The sequence below is a fragment of the Castor canadensis genome, chromosome 4 (assembly GCF_047511655.1).
Source record: "Castor canadensis chromosome 4, mCasCan1.hap1v2, whole genome shotgun sequence".
Lineage (NCBI taxonomy): Eukaryota > Metazoa > Chordata > Mammalia > Rodentia > Castoridae > Castor > Castor canadensis.
This window is the reverse complement of record NC_133389.1, coordinates 114954967-114978080: the sequence shown is the minus strand read 5'-3', so window position 1 is coordinate 114978080 and position 23114 is coordinate 114954967. Positions and strand designations below refer to the sequence as shown.

The 23114-nt window shown below is 37.5% G+C and overlaps 1 long non-coding RNA gene across 1 annotated transcript in view; it reads right to left on the bottom strand.

Moving 5' to 3' along the window:
* Window positions 1–16299: 16299 nt before the first annotated feature.
* Window positions 16300–23114, bottom strand: part of LOC141422377 (uncharacterized) — a 64622-nt gene continuing 57807 nt past the window's right edge. Inside the window, exons 3-4 of the long non-coding RNA XR_012446922.1 lie at window positions 16879–16966; window positions 16300–16490 (exon numbers count right to left, since the gene is read on the bottom strand). This is a non-coding gene — a long non-coding RNA (uncharacterized lncRNA). The remainder of the gene's footprint in view (window positions 16491–16878; window positions 16967–23114) is intronic.

Sequence of the window (23114 nt, the reverse complement as noted above, 5' to 3'; positions counted from 1 at the left end):
CTATAATCTTACTGATTATTTTATTCTCTCTGACCCCTATTAATAGAAATGAGTTAGTCTCCTACTATGATTATAAATTTGTCTGTTTCTTCTTTTATTTCCATCAATTTTTGCTTTATACATTTTGAAACTGTGTTATTATGTGGCTGTAAAGGCAGACTTATGATATCTTCCTAGTGCCTTGCCCTTTTGTCCTTCTGAAGTAGCTCTCAATCTGTTTTAACACTTCTTCAAGTCTCATTTGTCTAGAGCTTGAACCTTTGTTTTGTTAGAAAGTAGTAGTATATCAGGTAGCATATCTTTTTCCACCCTCTCAAATTTAACTTTTCTGTGTCCTTACATTTACATTTAAAGGCAGCCTGTTTTAATCAGAATTATATTGTGGTTTGTTTTTAGACGAGTCTAAAATTCTTAAGTTTTTATGGTAATAGTTAATCTATCATTTAATATGATTATAATTAATTGGAGTTTATAGGTACCATTTTCCTGTTTGCTTTCTATTTTATTCTTTTTCTCTCCACTCTTGTCTTCTTTTCAGTTAGTCAAATCTGTTTGTCATTATCTCATTGTTCTCCACATCACCTTGTATTTCTTCTCCTGGTCTGTCAGTGGTCATCCCAGAGTTTACAGCAAGCATCCTTGGCTTATTACAAGACTACATCTATTGTGACTTCCCTGGTAACAGTAGACTTTAGAACACATTAACTCTACCTTTTGCAATATTGTCCTGGTGCCTTTTACTTCTGTATAAGTATAAACCCACTAGCTATCACATTAATGATTTTTACAGTCAAGATTTGTGTATTTTTACTCACATACTCACCTCTGATTTCTCTATTTCTTCTTGCATTTCTGTTTTTCTCTCTAGAGTAATTTTTCTTCTGAATGAAATACTCTCCAATTTTTTTTTTAGTGGAAGTCTGCTACTAAACATTCTTAGCTTGTGTTAATCTAAATATATCTTTGCTTCAGATTATTTTGGAAGAATATTTTTACTGAGCATAGAATTCTAGGTTGACTAATACTTTTTTTCCTATCACTCTAAAGATGTCTTTCTGTTCCTTCCCAGCTTTTAGCTTTATGAAAATCAGGCATAATTCTGTTTTGATTGTTTCTTTGGAGATAATGAACCTGTTTTTGAGGCTTTAAACTTTTTCATATTGTCTTTGTTTTTTAGCCATTTTTAAAGTGATAGGGTGTGATGGTTTGGATCTGGGATGACCCCAAAGGCTCGGGCATAGTCTTGACGGTAGCAATGTTCAGAGCTGGGTCTTTGGAAAGGGATTGGATCATGAGAGTTCTTATTTCATCAATGGACTAATCCAGTGATGGGTTCAGAATTGAATGGATTATTGGGAAGTAGTGGAAACTTCAGGAGGTGAGGACCAGTAGAAGGAAAGTAGGTCACTGGGGACATTTCTGGAAAGTAATTTTGGGACCCTAGCCCCTTCCTTGTGTGCTTTCTCTGCTTCCTGGTTATGAAGTGAGCAGCTTTCTTCTACCAGGTCCTTCTGTCATGATGTTCTGCCTCACCACAGGCCCCAAAAGCAATGGGGCCAAGTGACCATGGACTGAAAACTCTGAAATAGGGACCAAAATAAGCCTTTCCTCCCATAAGATGTTTTTCTCAGGTATTTTGTCACAGCTACAGAAAGCTAACTAACATACATGGCTTGTTTTGTTTTTCTTATTTATTCTCTTCAGGTTTGAGCTATTTCTTAAATCTCTGAGTTCATCATTTTAGTAATATTTTTACCAACAGAGTATACAGCATGTCTCTAACTATTGCTTATGCTCTCACCTTTTTTAATGTATTCAGTTAACACATGTGATAGATTTGCTTTTACTGTTTTCCATGTGTTCCTAATGCTCTTTTCTATCCTTTCAATTCTTTTTTCTCTCTGTGCTACAATTCAGATTTTTTTCTACTGACCTATCTTCCAGCATACTACTCATGTATTCCACTCAATCTATTTTGCTATGACCCCCCATAGATTGAATTCTTAATTGTTTTTCACTATTAAAATGTCCATTTTTTAATAAATTCTAATTCTTTGGTGAAATTTTTCATCTTGTTCTCTCTGCCTGTCTTTGAAACAGGGTTTCATTATGTTACCCAAGTTGACTTCAAGCTCTGCACTCAAGTGACCCTCTGCCTCAACACCTTGAGTAGCTGGGATTATAGCCGCAAGCCACTGCACCCAGCTTCTATTTTCTTAGGATAGTTAAGATGCTCCTGTGCTAACATCAATGTCTGTATCACCTGTAGATTTTTTCTCTTATTTTTGTCATATTATCATGTCTCTTAACATAACAAGTAACTTTTTTGTGGAATACTAGCACATACACACACACATACATACACACACACTTATACATAATTGCATATGCACATATATACTGTAGAGGCTCCACAGAATATTAACTTCATCCAAAAAGGGTTCATTTTTATCTACTAGACAGAGAAAATGGAAACTGATCCATCTAATCTGGTCAGGATTAAGTGACTCAAGGTTGGTTGAGTTTTTGGTAGGTCCTGAGCTCTAGTCTTTGTTTTAGTATGGCAAGACTGTTGAGAACTTCTCTCTGGTTTTTTTTTTTTCAGCCTTTCGTCTTAGTTTCTTAGCCTTCCAAGTCTTAGCTGTATATTTTTAGCAGACGTATTGGGCTATATTCGTTGGCGGTATGTCAATCTCAGTTTTCTACTCTACTCTTTCACAGCTACCCCAGGATCTCCTCTCCCACTGTGAAACTCTGCTGGTTTTTCTGTCCCCCAGTAGCAGCGCTCCCTTGGAGGCAAGTTCCAGATTCTAAGCTTCTTTTCTCAGTCCAGAATTAGCAATGCCCCCAGGGGGGGAATGAAAGCAAAATAAAACAGATGCAGACTATTGGTTGAAATACCTGAGGTTTTCCCCTTTTTTACAGTATTCTTCTTCATCTCATTCCTGGTAGTTTCAGTGCCTCCCCATACCTTACACTAATTGTTTTTGTTTTGTTTTGCTTTATCTAGCTTTTCTGATTGCTTTGGGCTAGAAAGTGGCTTGCTGCAAACTACTTCAACACAACCAGAAGCAAAAATGTTGTTGTTTTCAAAATGACTTAGGGGAGCTTTGCTATAGAACAAAAGCGGAGCTTCTGGAAGAATATAGGATTCTAGTAGGAATTCTGTGGAGTCCCTGAGTTATGCTGTGCCTCAGGATATCCAAGAGTCAGTTTAACTGAATGCAACCATGACTCTTCATTAACCTGCTGAAAAGTATAATCCCACTTAAAAAAATTATCTGCTCTTCTTATTCGACAGTTATCATGAGAAACAGAATATGTAAGTGTTTTATAAAGACAAATGTGATGCATGTTATGAATACAGTCAGTTCTACATAATCCATTAAGGATTTCTCTACTTGTTCAGTAAATCAATGTCTTTCCTATTAGACAAACAAAACTAGATTTTTATTATTTTAAGGACAGGGCCTATGTCTTCCATTTTATTTCTATAGTTTCAAGCTTATGTAATTCACAAAGCAGCCACTGTGTAAATGTGTTCATGAAAAAGATGTCACGATGTTCTGCACCTGCCCACGCTAAAGTGTTAGGGAGTGCAAGCTGACTGTCTTGCTATGTTTTAAATGTTTGAATCCACTCAAGCTCCATATAGTGAGATCTTAACCCCTAACATGATACCCGTTAAGAGGTAGGGCTTTAGGGATCATGAGAGCAAAGCCCATATAATTGGAATCATTGCCTTTATAAAAGAGACCTCAAGCCCCATGCCCATGGCTCACACCTATAATCCTGGCTACTCAGGAGGCAGAGATCCCCAACTCGAAACCAGCCCTGGGAAATAGTTTGTGAGACCCTATCTCGAAAATATCTAACACAAAAAAGGGCTGGTGGAGTGGCTCAAGGTGTAGGCCCTGAGTTCAAACCCTAGTACTGAAATAAAGAGAGAGAGAGAGACCTCAGAGAGCTTGTGCCAGGTGAGAAGACAGTGAAGAGTCTTCACCTATAACTCACCTGACTTCCTAGCCTCCAAGCTGTGAGATATAAATTTCTTTTGTTATAAGGCACTCGGTTTATGGTATTTTATTATAAACTCTTAGCCTAAATGAACTAAGACAGCTTCATTTTCATTTTTATCTATCTATGTTAGTAAACCCCAGTCTAAGGACATAATTATGATGTGCTAACTTGGGGGGCAATTTTGATAATTACTTTTCCTCTTTCATCCTTTAAGTTAATAAAGTCTTAGGATAAGGAAGTTTCTATGGCATGGAACAGTAGATGACTCCACTTGCTGATAATCATTAGGCCTAACTTTGTCTGATGGTAATTACTTGCACATGGTAGAAATGGAGCATCTCTCACAAAGATGGAGCACTTACAGTGAAAGCTACTCTGTATCCATCATTCTCCACCCCTCTGACCTTTCCTTCCATCTAAAAACAAAGGAATCAGTTGCTTATTTCAAGGTAGTCTTGAAAATCATTTTGGCATAATTAAAACTTGCAATATCCTGTGAGCAAGTATTATATTCTAATATTTTCTGCCAAGAATTGAATCTGCTAGGCATGACACATTTATTGCTGGCAGTAGATGTACCAAAACCTACCAACACCAGGGAATTAATAAATACCACAGCCCTCCTATGGAGCAAGTTGCATGAATATTTAATAGGAAATGCATGATGAATTTCTTGCACGATTATGCAGAAAAACATTTGGGAATGCTTGCAGCTGTTCCATGAACCAGCTCAGTCTCTTTCTCCCATGTCTTTCAATCTTTATCAATCTCAATATTGTACTTTAACTTCAGCAGTAAGCCATCTCCAAGGATGAGGACCTCAGACACCTGTCAATGTTTTAGGGTATGTGTGATTCCTCACATATGCTCTCTGTGTGTGTATACCTTACAACTTTCAGTGGTGCATTCTGAGGGAACAACTGAGAGCTTCTTAGAGAATAGAAGGGCCATCAGGGAAATCTCATTCAAAAGAGGAGAAGGAAGCTAACAGGTAACAGATTCACTCTTATGGGTACATCAAATTTTTCCTGACAACAAACTTTGCAAGTCAACCAAAGTCACATGAAAATATATTGTAATCTAAATTTAATGGGGGTTTAGGGGGCAGTTTCTTAACTTTTTTCAGTATTACAAAAATTTCTTTCCTCCTTTCAGTCATAGTAGATATTCTTTAACACTCCTCCATAGGTAACATATTCCTTCAACATTTTTTTAAGTTTCTAACATACTCATAAGGTTGAAAGGTCTTAGCACAAAATGATTTTTTTTTAAATTAAGAGTTAAAAGAGTGTTCATCACTACTTAAACAGTGAGGTCAGATCAACATATATTGAAAGCCAATTGGTTTGAGTCCTCCAGAGCATTGAAGGGCATCTCTCTAAAACAAAAGCCACTCATTTATTCCACTCAAATACCCAACATAGTAAATCCTCAGCATCATGTTCCCAGGAAGTAGAGATTCCAGAAAAATCTCAAACTCTGGAACCTCCATAGACAGAACACAATGTTATCAAATCATTTCAGGAAGCTGAAACATGCTGGGGTTTTGACAATAGCCTGTGACCTTCTAATGAATTGCAGGTGACACAATGTCTACACCCTCTAAAACAATTTAGTACTTACTAGGCACCCTTAAAGAGTTGCCATCCTAAATTATCAAGTGATAATTATATTCTTGACTTCCAAACAAGAAGAAAATCCTCTTTAATTATTTATGCATTTGTTCCCCCAATGTGGCAAAGAGATGAGTTGTGCCTCTTAAAATGGTGACTGTTTTTATAGCCCTCACATTTTGGAATCTATTTGGGGGAAGAGACAGAGGCTTTGCAACCACAAGGATCAGTGCATCTTCACTGAATCTAATGTTTCTGTCTGGAGAAAGTTTAGACAAAAGAGAAGACATAGTTAAGATCCCAAAACTCCAGGAAACACACCCAAGTAAAACACAATGGTAAAACAATGGTAGAAAAGCAACTCTCTTGTTCAAAAGCTAAAATGCCACATAAACAAGACAACTTATATGCTGCCTTCCCTGACTGTTTCACATTAGAACGCAAATGTCTAATATGTAGGCACACTGAAAACAAGGCCACAAAAAAGCATAAGAGAGTCTCCCACTACCAAGGATGTTTGAGAATGCCCTGAGCCACACAGAGACCATCCCCACAGTGATGGATGAATACCCAGCCTTATCCACTGCAGAATCTCTACCACACCATAGTACCTTGGGGATACAACTGCAGGTGAAGTACTCATATCACCTCCACCTGCCATTTTGCCATATCTAAAATTAGGACCAATTGTTCTCAAGAAAAAGAAAGAAAGAAAGAAAAGGGAAACCATAGGCTAGCATTAATCTAAATCCTTTATTTATGGGGGTCCACCTTTGGCACTTTGAGAATATTTCTATGCAGGCAGAAATATATATGTTCAAAAAGAGAGCCAACATGCTTTTGTTGTATTGCAAAGAGAAAACTGAAGTACATTTCAATCTGACCATTAGAATGTTACTTATGCTGTTAAAATTTAAACTTTAATTTATGAGATTCCTAGTATAGACCTCAATTGGAAGCACGATTGTGAGGTTATATGAAGAGAGAGTTCTAGTTCTAATGACTCTAAAATATTTTTTAACTCCACATTATCTGTTATAGTCCGTTAAAATGATCAAAATATTTATACTAACACACAAAGGAAAAAGTATTGTAAGGTAAGGAAATTATCTTTGCTTGTTTCCTGCAGGTGAGTTCAATGTTACCGTTCATTAGACTGTTATCTTTCATGATAAAAATGAGAAAATTTTCTTTCTAAAGGAATAATACTTTTTAGAACTAATCTGCAATATTTTTAATTGTATATTTGAAAACTCAGAATTGCTCTAAAGGAGTACAATTTGAGCCACACATTGGGAAGGGGCCAAAGCATAGCCACCAGCTTCCTGTTGCCTGGGTATTTTATTACATTGACTCATTAAAACTCCTTGTTTGTATTTGCATTTTACTCTTGGGCAATTTTACAACATAGAATAGTGATAAGCTTGCAGACTGAGCCTACTCATTATGTTTAATCATAACTGCAATAAGGGAGATCATTGTATCACGCCTCTATCTCAAACATACTGCAGTGATTTTAAAATGGAACTGGTACCTTACAATAGCCTTGCACATGCTTTCTCTGTCTCTGTCTTTTTTTCAAGATGAGCTCTTGAAGCATAAAATAAAAGGCATACAATAAGCTTGGAGAGGTCCCCATTTCTAATTAGAATATATGATTAAACCTAGGGAAAAGGTTTGCCTGACAGCAAATGCGTGTAGAAAGAAAGCAAGAGAGGAAGAGAGTGGATGAATGTCATTAAAAGGTTAGTTGACCTGTGGTTGCCCCACACTTCCCTGCTTAGAGACATTCATCTTAGTGTGGTCCAAGAAGACCCCCACGTTCTCTTGGGTTGGTCTCTTGCACATTAAGGTTTCTATTATGGTTTCATAGAGCTAATGCTTCAGTTTCTGGCATAAGTTACTAATTTTCTCATGTTAATGAAAAACACACATCAGCTCCTTGAAATTCCCAAATGCGGCATCAGTTTTGCCACTAATTGCAGTAGTTTGGGGGTGGTGGAGGGAGAAAGGAGTGATTCCAATAGTAATAGTTGGGACAGGGTTCTTTGCCTCTCTGAATGGTCCTCTAACTGACGACATTAAGACTTGCCCCTCCTGGCCTTGAGTTCTCATGAATTTTAAGAAACTGGAAGCTCCCACAAGCACTGGAGCATGATGAAATAATGCAACTCTGGCCTAGGAGATAGAAGAAGAAAGTCTGGCTCCAACTTCAAACCCCAGCAGAAGGGAATTTGAGACATATCTATTTGATCTTCTGTCTCAACCTAACAAGATATTTCTCTTCAGGGCCAAATGCACTCATACTGGCTTCTCCGGCATCTGATACCTTATGCATAAGAATATTCAAATGAATCCAACAAGCACAAATATAGTAAATTGGCTTCCCATGAAGCAATTTTTTAAGCAACCGGAGCACTTTAGGAAGCTGAAAATTCCCCCACCCCACCCCCCCAAACTTTGGGGAAATCACCAGAGGGTTTTTTCTCTTCTGAAGCCCAGTCATAACTTTTTCAATCCTAGTTACCAATGCATAAAAATCAGTTTTGCTCAATAGAATGTGTTCTACACAGAAAAGCAGAAATGTCACAAAAAGGTTGAAGACCCCGTCATATACAATATTTCAACTTGTGCATATTCAAAACACCCATGGTCGGCAGATATTTTACTAATATCATTTGCAAAACGTGAACCAGGCAGGAAGCCTGTGCACAATGAATTGATTTCCAAGTCTTATTTGTGGCTGATTTGAGGTTAGAAAGCATTTTGGTGCTGGGTGGAGTGGTAAAATGAATGTTTATTATTTAGGATTTAAAAGGCCTATTATCATGCAGACTCAGTAAGGTTCTGCCACACAAAACTGAGTACCAGGCCAGCAGGCAACTGATTCAAATGACAAGAGGTGAGTTGCAACAGCCCTTCTATGTTAATAAAACATATCCCAGCACTCAGAAGGAATTCTAGCACAGTATGAGAGCAGATAGAATTTATTAATCAGGACTACTGCTAACTCTAATTACAGACTCCCCCCAAGTTACAAAATAGATGGATGCTTTGATAATAAAGCAATGTTTTGTATATTGACTCCTGTATTTCCACTGACTCCTCTTATAACTGAAAATGAGTTTTGATTAAAAAAAAAAATCTAACCCCATTAAAGGATACAACAAGATAGCTCCCTATCCAATTCCTCACTATTAACGTTGTACCCTTTAGATCTGACTGATGTGCTTGTCCAAGGGTCAGGAGCATGATGCTGGCTCTGCTGTCAGCCATTAGATGTGAGACCTTATGACAGTTAATTTCCTCAACTGAAGTAAAGGTAATGACCTAGATGGGTTCATTGCAACTGGTGAGAATCCATTGACCACTGTGAGAATTTTATGAAAACTGTGAGTCCTCTCCCAAGAAAAATAAATGTGCACACATGACATGTGGAATACAAGTTTTAGAGTAAATTAACAGAAGTCTATTCAAGAATTCCAGGTTTAAAACCCTGAATAAGATCATTCAAGGTAGCTTAACTTTAAAATCTGTGATTTTGGTTTCTTGACTAGCTTCCACATGGAGGTAACAGGTTATAGACATGACTTAGACTTAGGTACATTCCCAGGTCTATTTTTTTCCAGTACTATTGAACCCAGGGCCTCATGCATGCTAGATAAATGTTCAACCACTTGAGCCACATCGCCAGTCCCTCAGGTTTATTCTTGACAAGAAAAAATGGCTGTTCACTACTTTATTCACACACAGCGTGGACAGGGAGAAATTTTAGGTAACACATACTCTGGTACATCAAATACTAATCTATACCACAATAAATAAAATAAGAAACACCTGTATAAATAGACCAGAATGTCAAAGAATGTAAGTGCAGGCAGATTATATTCAATAAAAGCCTGTGCAGTGACATCACTTTGGAGCAATGCCACTGTAGAGTAGTACCACAGAGCCAGTATTACACTGCGCAGTCTTACATCTTCATAGAGTGTGCCAGTGTATGCTGTACTGTTCCAGTAGTGACACAAGCCAAGTGTCAGCATCACAATACCACAGTAGAGTTCTTTCTACCACTATTTTGAAACATTAAAACAAAACATTTGACAATATGACAAATAGTTTTTTCTTTTTTTAATCTTTATTTTCTTTTAACATTGAAACCCTTCATGCTCATCCTTGACATTCATCCCTGATACTCTGGGCTTCAACCTCTGTTTACGCTATTATAATGGAGGATCTGGAGAGGTAAAGATAGAGTCAGAATGAAGATGAGAGTTGGGGATAGAATGAAGGTCAGGGACAGAATTGGTATTTGTAGCTAAGGGCTTTCTATTTCAGGATCACTGAATCTACATACTCTTGCCAAAATTTTGTCTCTTACTATTCTTATCAAAATTTGAATTTTGGTGTTGAATTTTGGAGTATTTTTAGGCTCCATAAAGTCCATATATGTGGAAGGACAGCTTTACCTTCCTCCCCCACCTCACCACAGAAAAACCCTTGAGGAAATCAATCCAGAATTACTGCAGGAAATTCGGTAATTCTAGTAATGTCATCAAAGAAGACAAACTAGTAAACACTAAGTCAACTTGTGCCTGTCCAATATTGGGGCACTGAAATTAGTTCTAGAATTAATGGCACCAATCAAATGACAAAGGAACAATATTGCATTGGGAAAGGATATTGATAGCACATACGGCCAAATCTGTCCAGAGTTTACAAAAAGCTAGCTCAATAGAAAAATAGGGAAGAGACCTAAAGATATATTTCAAGAAAAGGATATCCAACAGCCAAGGAATATAAGAAAAAGTGCTCAATCTCATTAGTCATCAGGACAATGCAAATTCAGATTTAATAAAATAACCCTATTCACTAGAAGTCAGAAAAGGAAAAAGGTTTGAAACAACCAGGACTTTCATACACTGCTGATGTAAGCACCAAAGTTGAAGATACCTTCGGACCCAGCAATTTCACTCCTAAATATGTACCTAAATGAATTATACATGTGCACCAAAATTATGTATAAAAGAATGTTTGTAGTGGCATTAATCATAATCATCCCAATCTAGAAATAGCCAAAATGTTCATCAATACTAGAATGGATAAATATATTGCAATATATTCATACAATGGCAAATCAAGTAACAAACTATTCTTTCAGGCAATAAAACTAGTAATTTCACAAACATTATGTCAGACAAAAGAGCCAGACACAAGAGTATATAACTGTGGGAACCATTTGTATGAATTTCAAAAGGCATGCTCACAGGGCAGTCATTTTCTCTCTCTAAAATGATCTAGCCCTGAGAGAGGCAGTCTCTGCAGACACTTCAAAGTCCCAGATGTTAAAGAATCAGAAGGACATGGTTAATACAACACTCTGACAAACCAAGAGGGCAGGGGACAGAGAGATAGTGGCCATCACCAAACTTAGATTCACCAAATAAATCACCAAGTGACATCTGAATTGTTGTAAAACTAGGCTTGTAAATATGTGTGTGTGTGTGCATGTGCCTGTATAAATATATTCTTTCTAATTTTAATCCATAGTCATCAGTGTAGAATTGACTCTACCATGCAGGAGAAAACATCTTACTTACAAAAACTCAATCCATTTTGTGACTAAGAACAATATTGCAAAATAAGAAATGTGGTTTGCATTGAATCTTTGTATATTATTTTCCCCTTATCTACAGTTTTCACTTTCTGAAATATTAAATGGAAAATTCCCCAAATAAATAATTCATGGGTTTTTAATTGCATGCTGTTCTGAATATTGTGATGAAATCTCATGATGTCCCACTCCATTCCACATGGGTTATAAATCATCCCTTTGTCCAGTGTATCCACGTGGTATATGTTATCTGTCCACTAGCCATTTATTTTTTTTTTCATTTTTCTTTTATTATTCATATGTGCATACCAGGCTTGGTTCATTTCTCCCCCCTGCCCGCACCCCCTCCCTTACCACCCACTCCGCCTCCTCCCTCTCCCCCCCCTCAATACCCAGCAGAAACTATTTTGCCCTTATTTCTAATTTTGTTGTAGAGAGAGTATAAGCAATAATAGGAAGGAACAAGGGTTTTTGCTCGTTGAGATAAGGATAGTTATACAGGGCATTGACTCACATTGATTTCCTGTGCGTGGGTGTTACCTTCTAGGTTAATTCTTTTTGATCTAACCTTTTCTCTAGTACCTGTTCCCCTTTTCCTATTGGCCTCAGTTGCTTTAAGGTATCTGCTTTAGTTTCTCTGCATTAAGGGCAACAAATGCTAGCTAGTTTTTTAGGTGTCTTACCTATCCTCACCCCTCCCTTGTGTGCTCTCGCTTTTATCATGTGCTCATAGTCCAATCCCCTTGTTGTGTTTGCCCTTGATCTAATGTCCACATATGAGGGAAAACATACGATTTTTGGTTTTTTGAGCCAGGCTAACCTCACTCAGAATGATGTTCTCCAATTCCATCCATTTACCAGCCAATGATAACATTTCGTTCTTCTTCATGGATGCATAAAATTCCATTGTGTATAGATACCACATTTTCTTAATCCATTCGTCAGTGGTGGGGCATCTTGGCTGTTTCCATAACTTGGATATTGTGAAGAGTGACGCAGTAAACATGGATGTGCAGGTGCCTCTGGAGTAACAGTCTTTTGGGTATATCCCCAAGAGTGGTATTGCTGGATCAAATGGTAGATCGATGTCCAGCTTTTTAAGTAGCCTCCAAATTTTTTTCCAGAGTGGTTGTACTAGTCTACATTCCCACCAACAGTGTAAGAGGGTTCCTTTTTCCCCGCATCCTCGCCAACACCTGTTGTTGGTGGTGTTGCTGATGATGGCTATTCTAACAGGGGTGAGGTGGAATCTTAGCGTGGTTTTAATTTGCATTTCCTTTATTGCTAGAGATGGTGAGCATTTTTTCATGTGTTTTCTGGCCATTTGAATTTCTTCTTTTGAGAAAGTTCTGTTTAGTTCACGTGCCCATTTCTTTATTGGTTCATTAGTTTTGGGAGAATTTAGTTTTTTAAGTTCCCTATATATTCTGGTTATCAGTCCTTTGTCTGATGTATAGTTGGCAAATATTTTCTCCCACTCTGTGGGTGTTCTCTTCAGTTTAGAGACCATTTCTTTTGATGAACAGAAGCTTTTTAGTTTTATGAGGTCCCATTTATCTATGCTATCTCTTAGTTGCTGTGCTGCTGGGGTTTCATTGAGAAAGTTCTTACCTATACCTACGAACTCCAGAGTATTTCCTACTCTTTCTTGTATCAACTTAAGAGTTTGGGGTCTGATATTAAGATCCTTGATCCATTTTGAGTTAATCTTGGTATAGGGTGATCTATATGGATCTAGTTTCAGTTTTTTGCAGACTGCTAACCAGTTTTCCCAGCAGTTTTTGTTGAAGAGGCTGCTATTTCTCCATCGTATATTTTTAGCTCCTTTGTCAAAGATAAGTTACTTATAGTTGTGTGGCTTCATATCTGGATCCTCTATTCTGTTCCACTGATCTTCATGTCTGTTTTTGTGCCAGTACCATGCTGTTTTTATTGCTACTGCTTTGTAATATAGTTTGAAGTCAGGTATTGTGATACCTCCTGCATTGTTCTTTTGACTGAGTATTGCCTTGGCTATTCGTGGCCTCTTGTGTTTCCATATAAATTTTTTTTTTTTTTTTTATGGTGAATTGAGTTTGCTCTTTATTTTTTTTTTTTTCATTTTTCTTTTATTATTCATATGTGCATACAAGGCTTGGTTTATTTCTCCCCCCTGCCCCCACCCCCTCCCTTACCACCCACTCCACCCCCTCCCGCTCCCCCCCTCAATACCCAGCAGAAACTATTTTGCCCTTATCTCTAATTTTGTTGTAGAGAGAGTATAAGCAATAATAGGAAGGAACAAGGGGTTTTGCTGGTTGAGATAAGGATAACTATACAGGGCATTGACTCACATTGATTTCCTGTGCGTGGGTGTTACCTTCCATATAAATTTAACAGTAGATTTTTCAATGTCTTTAATGAATGTCATTGGAATTTTGATGGGAATTGCATTAAACATGTAGATTACTTTTGGGAGTGTCGACATTTTTACTATGTTGATTCTACCAATCCATGAGCATGGGAGATCTCTCCACTTTCTATAGTCTTCCTCAATCTCTTTCTTCAGAAGTGTATAGTTTTCCTTGTAGAGGTCTTTCACATCTTTTGTTAGGTTTACACCTAGGTATTTGATTTTGTTTGAGGCTATTGTAAATGGAATTGTTTTCATACATTCTTTTTCCGTTTGCTCATTGTTAGTGTATAGAAATGCTAATGATTTTTCTATGTTGATTTTATATCCTGCTACCTTGCTATAGCTATTGATGATGTCTAGAAGCTTCTGAGTAGAGTTTTTTGGGTCTTTAAGGTATAGGATCATGTCGTCTGCAAATAGGGATATTTTGACAGTTTCTTTACCTATTTGTATTCCTTTTATTCCTTCTTCTTGCCTAATTGCTCTGGCTTCCACTAGCCATTTAATAGCCATTTTAGATTATGGATCAAGTATCATAGTGTACTATGATGTGTATTGTGCTATATCACAATGCCTATGTCATCTACTTCATTTTACCTCATCTTATACACATTGTTTCATCTCATATCATCACAAGAAGGGTAAGTACAGTATAGCAGATTTTGAGAGGGTGAGAGACCACATTCACATAATTTTTATTATAGTATTGGAATAAAATTTATTGTCATTGGTAATCTCTTACCTCACTCATTTATAAATTAAACATTATCATAAGTGTGTATGTATAGTAAAAGACATATAGTACTTATAAGATTTGGTACTATCCTTGGTTTTAGGCCTCCAGAGGAAGTCTTGGACCATATCTCCTACATAAAGGGGGCCTACTGAATTCAAATATCATAGAAACTACTCAGCTACAAATAAGCTTCAAGTCATTGTTTTTCCATGACAGCTGCTTGCCTGACACTTACAAATAATTGCTGTGCATTCAAATAATAATCTCAGTCAGGTCAGCAGCCCCACCTCAGAATTCACAAGTAATTATTATTATTTACAGTTCACTATTTGTGGTTCTAAATAATGAACAGTAAAGGCATATAATGACTCTGGCATCGAATCTTTAGTTTTTTCTCACTGTGAAACAGCTACCTTTAATCAGTGTGGCTAAGGGAATAGTTCTGGTCTATGTCTATCTTAATCCTCTTCACTGTTAATCACAAAAGAACAGAAGCTGTTGGGCGGTGGAAGGAGGAAAGGCCTGTTGAGTTCAGGAAAGCAGGGTGGAAGACAAGCTAGAGCTAGAAAAGTAATAAATAAAGAGTTATAAACAATTAATATGAAAAATAAATGACAAGAAGGAAAACGCTTTTGCAAACGTTTTAAAACATTAATACTTTGTACATAATCAAGGCAATCACAGCCTGTTCTGAGCACATAACACTTCTGAATAGATGTCGGCAGAGTGGGTAGTTTTAAGAGGCTTCAGAGTGGTTAAATGGGGGAATTAGCACAATTCAGAAAAGACATTAATTAGGTCAATCTGCAGTTTTGAAAAACTTCAGCACCTCTCCAGTGCTATTAATGAATTAATGACCTCAGTTGCTGAACAATAGGCAAAGATTAACACAAAAATTTGAGCAGTTAAAGCCAACTTTAGGAGGGGAAGTCTAAAGAGCAAGCTAACAAAGTTGGAAAATTACAATAAGAATTAATGGACATGTGTTTATGAATTATAAAAACAGACAGTGAAATAATGGATCTTTTATAAAGAACTCATCAGCACAAATCTTAAAATTCAAAGGAAAAAAATGAAAATACCCATTGGTATTGAACTTAATAAGAGAGAATGTTACTTCTCTAAAAAAGAAATTCTACATCATGTGGAAAGTGTGGATTTATTCAATAAAACTTAGTAATAAGACATATCACAATAAATTGCTGTTTTATCAATTAAATTAATTCTGGCATCAAGTTACCCTTACCAGGAAGGAATGTCATGTTTTAGGAACCCCTCCTTGGACATTCCAGAACCAAAGCACTTCTGAAATGACTCAAAAAGGGAAAAGGCCCAACTCTTAATCCCATAATCATTCCATAGCCGCTGCTCCTTCTACTACTTGATGCTGCTAGAGACTTTGGTCCCCCACTCTGTTAAACGTTAATCCTGAAAGAGCAGAGCTATTCTTCCTAGCAGTCCCCCAAATCACTACAGAAATCCTGTGAAAATTCTACAGTACACCATCTAGGACCTGCTGAAGTAAGCGCAGGCCCTTTGCTAGACAGTATAGTGTTCACAATCCGTGTGTTGAAGATGACATTCAATTATCATTGGCTTTGGCCTAGGATTACATAATTCAAAATACTACTATTCAAAACTCAAGATACCAATCAACAAATTCTATTGTTGGAAAAATTATGCAATAATCTGTCAAGTAGCAAGAATTTTTGCTTATTTTTTTAATGGAAAAACCAGAGAGTTTGGCATACCTTAATAATCAGTTTAGGTTACACTCTTTTTTACCATGCTATAAAAATCAAAACTTATTGTCCAGAGCTAAGGCTTCTGCCTCTACACTAATAATTCTTGAATATGTGTGACTATATGGCTGAACAAAAAATATAATGATTATTTTCCAGAAAAAAACTGTCAAGTTACCTGAAAAGGATCCTTTACAAATGGAAAATCATGTTGACTGACTTGAATTTCTCAGGATGACTTTCCCTGTCCTTCATACCTACTTTTAAGATTTATTATATGTGGTTTCAGAGAAGTAATCAATTGCAGAGCTTGCAGCTTTAGCATATAGAACAAGACATTTCCAGTGGAGGTGACAGCATGATCTGGAGTCTGCAGAGAGAAAGGACCAATGACCAAGACATTTGAGGATGTTCTCCAGATTTATAGACAGATTTTGCAGTAATGGACATTGGACCAAAGAGTCTAAACTTCCAAGATCATAACTAAAGAGTTTAGTTCCTTTCTAAAAGAAAAGCTACAAGAGACTTGCAATCAGCACAAACTTTAGATGCACTTTTAGTGACAATTGTGGAACTTCTCAAGAGCAAAGTCTTTTCTATGTGATTCTGCTATGGATTACACTAGACTGTGCCCAACCCCAACACTGAGATGTAGGGTCAGACACAAGAAATGGTAGGTTTTGATTTTCTCAATATATTGGTCATATCCTAATATTGAAATATGCCCTGCAAAGCATTAGCCTGTCAAAGTGTCTTACCTGGTTTTACTCATCTGGACACAAAACCTTGAGTCTGCAAAGGTGAAGAGAAATGTCTCCTCTGCCTTTGAAGATTTGTTGGAATGAACTGAAAATAAGCATATTAAACATGAGTAAAGATACAGAAATTTATTAACGTGCATGAGGAAAATCACAGCATAGGAGTCATATACAAAGTTGGAGCCTTCACAGTGAATAAGCTGGTTGGAGTTTAAACAGCTTCCCAAGCTACAGAAAGCTTGGAACAGAGATCTGGATAGGGAGGGTTTGGGGTCTCCTGAAGGGAAGACACAAGCTATGGGAGCAGTGGGGAAGGAATGCACAGAGCAAAAGTTGTCTTCTTATGTAGTTAGTCTCTTAGGTTGTCTCCGGAACTGTCCTCAGAATAATATGTCTGAGGGCCTCAGAAAAATATGTCCAGGTGGCCAGCATGTCCTGGGTATAGAGACCTTTATTCTCTTCTTTCTCCCACAGTTAATCTTTCCTACTAACTAAGATTTCTTAACAATTGCATTCCTTCAAGAAAAGAGGTTCAGAGAAAGCACCTCTCTGCACTTTGGGTGAGAAAGCAGATTGAAACAGGGCAATGGGAGGAGAAGTAACACAAAAACCTTGAGGTTGCTCTTTTGGTTCAAAGTTCCCACACTTTAGGGTTTGCAGTATTGTTTTCTGAACCCCAACAAGTTACATGGGAAGGTAACAACTCAGAGAGCAGAAGTACCAATCCCTGAAGGGTGTCTAAACTTTAGATTGTATGAACACAGAGGACTTACTGAAAATGACTAAACCACATTTGGTATGAGGATTCAATTCCATTTACTTCACACATTTGTAAATATACTATAAAAAAGAAACAGAGATCTTAGAACAGCCTCCAGTTCTGCCCCACCATGAAACTGCTGATAATCTCCAGGCAGAGTGCTTAGGAGAATAGGTTGGTCCAGTCTCCATCGCTCAAGGATACAGGGCTTTGCATGGATCTCATCCTATATCCCCTCATCTGTGCTGGGATGGAATGCTCTAGTCAGACTTTGAGAGTAACAAGTATTGCTGAAACTCTTTATGTGCCTGAGAGCTCTGTGTTACAGGTAAGGGACATAAAAAGTATTCTTATTGAAGCAGAGATTCAGAAAATGTAAGTGAAACAAAAAGAGGGAGAAGGGAGAAGCTGGGTACTCATGGGAACCACAGAGTCTCCAGGACTTCATCTCACTGACCTTGAACATGGTTCTCTCACTCTGTTCACCTCTACTCTTCCTCTTTAAGCTGTAACAATGCAAATGTCCAAACCCTTTGTGTTAAAAGGGAAAGGAGACCATGACACTTTTTAGTTAATACTAGTAAATCCTCCATAATACCTGATCAGTGCCCTCAAGTATTCCTGGTGGGTTGTTTTTTACCCCAAACCATCAAGGTAAAAATATCGTTCCCTGTGGATTATTTTTTTTAATATTCCAGAAAAAGGTGCTTATGCTTGGAAATCTACAGTTATTGGATTCCTTTCAATGCATGAAATTGAGTAACTTAAGAAGAACCACATTCTTTCTTTCTTTGCAACCTGGCCCTATCATAGATTACATTTTCTTTTTTGAACAGAAGTAATGTTAGTTTATGAAAGGGACATTGGACATCCTTGATCTTTTTTTTCTATTTTTAACAATTAATTGTCATAATGATGTAAACCTATCTGAATTCTATACTGGCTGAGCCCACAGTTGTGCTCACACTTGTAATCCCAGCAACTCAGAAGGTGGAGATCAGGAGGACAGCATTTGAAGCCAGCCTGGACAAAACATATGTACAATGTGCATGAAAGGGGTACTTGTGAGATGAGGGAAGGTGAACAAAAGAGATCAAAGTGAGGGAATATGGGTGATAGACTTCATCTACTTAGACAAAATATAGCAATGAAACCTCTTGTAATTGCTTTAAGTGGGGTGGGAGGGAATTGAAGGGGAGAGATGATGGGGGCAATCTAACCAATGTACACTGCAAGCCTATTCAGAATTGTCACAATTCCTCCTCTACAACAAATATAGCCTAATAAAAATTTGAAAAATAAAGTTAGCAAGATGCCATCTCAATCAATAAGCTGGGTGTGGTGTCATGCCCCTGTGCTCCCAACTATGCAGGAGGACTTAGGTAGGAGGATGTCCACCTGAGTGTGGCCCTGGGCAAAAAATGTGAGACCCTACCTGAAAAGTAACTAAAGGCTTAAAGGGCTGGGGTGTAGCTCAAGTGGTAGAGCACCTGCCTAGCAGTGTGACACCCTAAATTCAAACCCTAGCACCACCAAAAAATAAAACAGATGAAGTCTATCCATGAGTTTGTCCTCAATAAACTACAAAACTGAGGAATTACCAAAAGGAGGTGAAATATCTGAGTTCCAGAAAACAATAGTATCAATTCAAGCTCTCTTCATATTAGATATGTGAAATACTCAAAGAGAAGTTAATTTAAAAACATGTATTGTAACTATTTGCCATGTGCCAGGTACTTTGCTAAACATTTTCCAAACATTATGCCATTTAATCTCTACTACAAACCTAAGGAGTAACATTCAAAATACTCTACCATAATTACAAAACGCTCTGGATAATCAATTTAAAGGATCCTTAAGTCATCCCAAACCCTTTCAATCATTATCCACACCAGAGTATAACTGGCTAATTATTAACCACTTCTTGTAGATGAGAAAACTGAGGCTTAAAGAGTTTGAATAAACCTGCCTGAGACATACAGCTAGAAAATTGAAGAGTTAGGATTTGAACACAGCTCTGCCTGATTTCAAATCTTAAAATACTTTTTTTTTATCATACCATCCTCCTTTCTATTAGAATAATTGATTCCTTAGTAAGAGGATTTGTGGCCAGTAAGATACTGATGAAAAGTCATACCGTACAGAACACACACCATAGCCTGTCTGAGCATCATGACTTTCTTTTGTCTCCTTGCATCTTGAAGATCTCCCCTTTGTCTACAGTCTCTGAACTCCCAGCTCTGGTCTCATAACTTCATAATCCATTGTAAATTACATCAGCCCATGAATCTTATACTCTAATCATTTTAGGTGCCTAGTCATTGCCCAAGTACACTTGGGCATTTCTCTTTGCTTACCTTTGCTCAAGCTTTACCTAAGTCAAAAATGTGCCTCAATTGAAATCTAGTATCTCTTCTAAAAGCCAAGTAAAAGTTGCCCTGTGTACTAAGCAGTTAATTTGTTGCTCCTATCAAAATCCTTTCAAGGGGCACCCTGATGGGCCACATGGCCTTACCTTTCTGCACACTTATGCCCCTCAGCAATGACAGACCCAAGGTTAGCTGTCCATCAGATGGTTTGCAGCCATTTAGTTTCCTTCCCAAATGTGGAGATTTTGTCAAATAGTACAAATACCAGACCCCAAAGTTCCTATCAGACTAGGGCTGATAAGACTATAGGGCCAAGTGAGGAAGTAGAGAAAGCCAGTGAAAGGAAAGAGGGGACAAAGAAAAGCAGAGATAAGAGGGATCACAGACTAATGCTGTTGCAGGCCCCAGAAGGTCTGCTATATATTTTCTTTCCACATGCTCACATTGTTTCAACAATTTCTCCTTCACCTGAGTAAGCTTGAGTCAGTTTCTTCTGAAAGACAAAGAGCCATGCCTAAAGTTCAGGCTTTTCTGCCTACTGTTCAAGATTTAATGTCTTCCTGTTTGACATTCCAGTAATGCTTTTTATGTCTACTTCAATTTTGGAATTTTATATCACCTTCAATTAATGTTAATTATGCATGTATCTGCCGCCTACTTTTCCTTCAGACCAAATCTATTCATCTTTCTCTCTCTTAGCACCTAGTAGAACCTGGAACACATTAGAATCTTACATGTTTATTGAATTGGGCAACACTTAAAGATGTCAATAACCATGCAATTAAATAGGCCTTGTGGAGTTACCTTAATGGCATGCCACAAAAGGTTTTACCATCACTACCATTGACACACTTGAGGTGTCTGTTCCGAAAGGTGATAAAGAAGGAAAGAGAAGCAGTGATGTTTAAGTAGTCCCCCACATTGTACTCCTTTTCTACCTTGTAGAGCTATTACTGATAAATGACTTGCCACCCAGGAACCAATTCCTTGGGTTCAGGCCCCTTTACCTGTAGGGTTATTGTATAGTTCTTCCTCACAGAATGTAAGCCAACATGATGGAAGCCTCTTCTAAATCAAAGTGGTTAATAAGTGATTATGAGGATTACACAAAAAGGAAAGATTCTGGACCCCTCTTCCCCAAATCCTAATGTGATAATTTGGATCCTCAATGTTTCCCAAAGATCCATGTACAAAAGGCCTTGCTCGGCCCTGAAACTATCGGGAAGTAGTGGAGCTTCTAGAAGGTGGAGGGTCGAGTGAAAAGTGTTTAGGTAATTGGAAGAGTACCCTTTAAGGGAATTGTGGGACCCTAGTCTCTTTCCCCTTTTTTTAGTCCCTGGCTATGAGGTGAGTAGTTTTTTTGCCATGCTTCCACTATGGTGTGCTGCCTCACACAGCACACACACAAAGCATGAGGCCAACTGATCATGGACTAAACCCTCTAAAATTGTGAGCCAAAATAACCCTTTCCTCTTTAGAATTTGTTATAGTACTGGAAAGCTGATTAATGTATCCATAGAAGGCTGCTGACCAGGAAATCTTTCAATGTGCTGTGATAGGAGTGAGAAGGAAATTTTTATTGAGTTAAACTACTGAGAATTCAGAGGTGGCCTGATACAAATGATTAATTAAGACAAATAAAGTGCACCTTAAGGACTACTGTATTGGATTCAAGAATTCAATTTCTCCTAACCTTTTTTTTCTATGACATCAGTATTGACTGATGGATGGGTTGATTGATTGACAAGATTTCTTCATCCTATTTTTAACCTTTATTGGGCCCTCTTTATATTTATTTTTACATTTTCTTGATGCTTACCAAGCTGTCTCAAGGGAAGGCTGTGGAGTCAATGATTCTGCTGAAGTTGATTCAAGTTCAGGGAGCCTTCATTGGCATGTGGATAACTAAGATTACCTAACTCAAGGTGATTTGGAATACTAATGATTTCTGGATGACACTCTGATGGAAACAAACCACCTTGCTCATGGTATCATTGATTCATCATGCAGAATATAGATGTTGGCTTTTTCTTTTAAATCATTAACATGTCTGATTTTGTGATTATACCAAGCTGACCTCATTGGAGGATTTCATCATGAACTCCACAGAAAGGGCAATTCTGTAATATGTCATCAAAAAACAATTTACAAAATTGTGGCTTTCAAGACACATGCTGCAGCTCCATGATGTAGGCAGTAAGTAGTAGTGCCCTTGTTTTGTGAAGCTCCTTTTGTGAAATTTATACCTCTGAATTGATTGATTTAGTAAGGATGCTGGAAAGAAGCATGCTTTGGATAAGACCCCAAGTTCATCAGATGCTTACATGCATTGGCATGTGTTTGGATCCTACAGATAATTATGAACAGAGTGTGTTTTGTTCAGGGCCCTTATTTGGGCCTTCAGCTTATGAACCAAAGGAATCCATTCATGGATATTATACTACATAGCATGGCTTAATATGGCCCAAAGTCATAGTCTCAGCATTGAGTTAACTGGTCAGATGGATGGAGAAGCTATTATAATTCAGGAGGGCTGGGTTAGCTACCTCTGCTACATATGTAGAGTAGTAACCACAAGTATTTGAAAAAATGGAGAATAAGTCAAATCCTTTGAAAGAAGCAAAGATGAAGAAGCCTTAACTTTCAGTTCATTTCCACATTTTATTTCTAGTCTCTTCCTCTCCTTAGAGTCTATGAAAGTCCCTGAATCCTTCTAACAATTCACCTTTTTTGCTTTATGCTTCTGCTACTTGTCATCAAATATAGCAATGTAAATCCTTGAGACTATTAGAAATGTAAATATGTATACACACATATTTCAGTCTCTAACATAATAACATATGGCAAGTATTACAATGCTTTTTACAACCCTATTAAAATGGTTATCACAATTTCAGCTTAACTAGCAAAAAGTCAGATAATGAAGATGAGATACTCTAATATGTTAATTTAAAAAGTGCTTAAATTGACACAAATTTTCACAAACTAATTCTACGTGCCATAGAGAAAGAGCCAAAATATACAAAAACATAATATAAAACAAGCTGTTACTCAAAAATTAAGAAATACAAAATTACCAGCACTTAATATGGCAGAGTGATACCTTC